This window comes from Wasmannia auropunctata, unplaced genomic scaffold, assembly GCF_000956235.1.
Source record: "Wasmannia auropunctata unplaced genomic scaffold, wasmannia.A_1.0 LD335285.1, whole genome shotgun sequence".
NCBI classification, from domain to species: Eukaryota; Metazoa; Arthropoda; class Insecta; order Hymenoptera; family Formicidae; genus Wasmannia; species Wasmannia auropunctata.
Window position 1 is genome coordinate 788 of NW_012027605.1, and position 1,373 is coordinate 2,160.

Below are 1,373 nucleotides of genomic sequence, written 5' to 3' on the forward strand. Positions count from 1 at the left end.
GCTTTTGTAGAATTTTCTTAAGCTTTTGAAAAAAGCAAAAAAATCGATTTTTTGAAACCTCTAGATTAGACTAGCTTCTCCTAAAATATTAATTTTTTTCATTATATATTTGGTATTTATTATTAATGTCAATATTATGAACTATAGGATATTTTTTGTACATTTTAAAATATTTTTTAAATATTTTGAAATCATTAGTGTGTGGATCATTTGGACAGCATACGGCGTTGTTTAGCAAAAAATGATAAAATCAATTTTCATTTAAATTAATTTGTAATTAAAATTGCATTTTTTTTAATTGCAGCGGCAATTGAGGGAAAAAAGGAAGACCAGTGATCCAAATCTATCCAAAACAAAGTGAGTAATTTTACTGCAATGAATATTTAAAGTATTGCTAAAGATGACTATGTTATGAATACTCGAATGTTAAATAAGAAGGATTTTGAAATTAATATAATGTTGTATACGTAATTATAATGTCAGAAGCAAAAAATTATGCAACTTTTTGCATGTCAAAATAAATTAATTTTTTTATGTGTTACGATCAATATTTGATAACAAAGATTTGTAACACGTTCTGAATATTGAAATATTTTATAGCATTCATTAGCTCCTATCTCCATTCTACTGCACTTGTAAAATCTATAAATATCTCTGTCTTTTTTTATCGTCCAAAAAATTAGATTTAAAATTATTAAATTAAACAATAAGTGATTCAGGCTCCGATAATTTATAATTAATAATAGTATAATAGTATAAATAATAGTATAAATTTATAATTAATAATAGTATAGAACAAGGAGCCAAGCTATTTGTGCCTAGATATTTGTGCTAAAAAGTTATATTAATAAAAAATAATTACATACAGTTACATAAAATATACAACTAAACGATCGTTTCGGCTTGATCAAGTCCTTCTCAGTGGTCTTTTACAATACAATTTCTTAAAAACGTATGCTACATTTTTCTATTACATAAAAAAATGAGAGTTCCTTACATCGAAGTTCCTTAGATTTGTCGCATTAGTCCAATAAAATTGCTTCTAATACTGACTGTCGAGAACGGTAAGGATTCTTTAATGTGTAACAATTTAGTCCGTGATTTTCCATTATATTCTTAAGAGGATGCTGAAAGGTCGGAAATTACCAACATTTGCATTCTAAGTAATAACTCCGAAACGACTGAACGGATTTGAAAACGCTTTTACAGGATTGAAATTGAGATAAAATGTAAACGCGCGAATTATAAATTTGTAGTAAAACGAAAAATATTAAAAAATACCTTTTTTCCGTATCGTAGAACAATCATAACCTGTCACCTGACGTAAACATTTCATTGATACAAAAGTTCTGTAGCTCATATGTACAAAAAAA

At 26.2% G+C, this 1,373-nt stretch overlaps 1 protein-coding gene across 1 annotated transcript in view; it reads left to right on the plus strand.

Moving 5' to 3' along the window:
* The first annotated feature begins 315 nt into the window (after positions 1-315).
* LOC105457316 (rho guanine nucleotide exchange factor 12-like) overlaps positions 316-1,373 on the plus strand; it is a 39,953-nt gene continuing 38,895 nt past the window's right edge. Inside the window, exon 1 of the mRNA XM_011701921.1 lies at positions 316-357. The gene's annotated coding sequence lies outside the window, so the exon portion shown is untranslated. The remainder of the gene's footprint in view (positions 358-1,373) is intronic.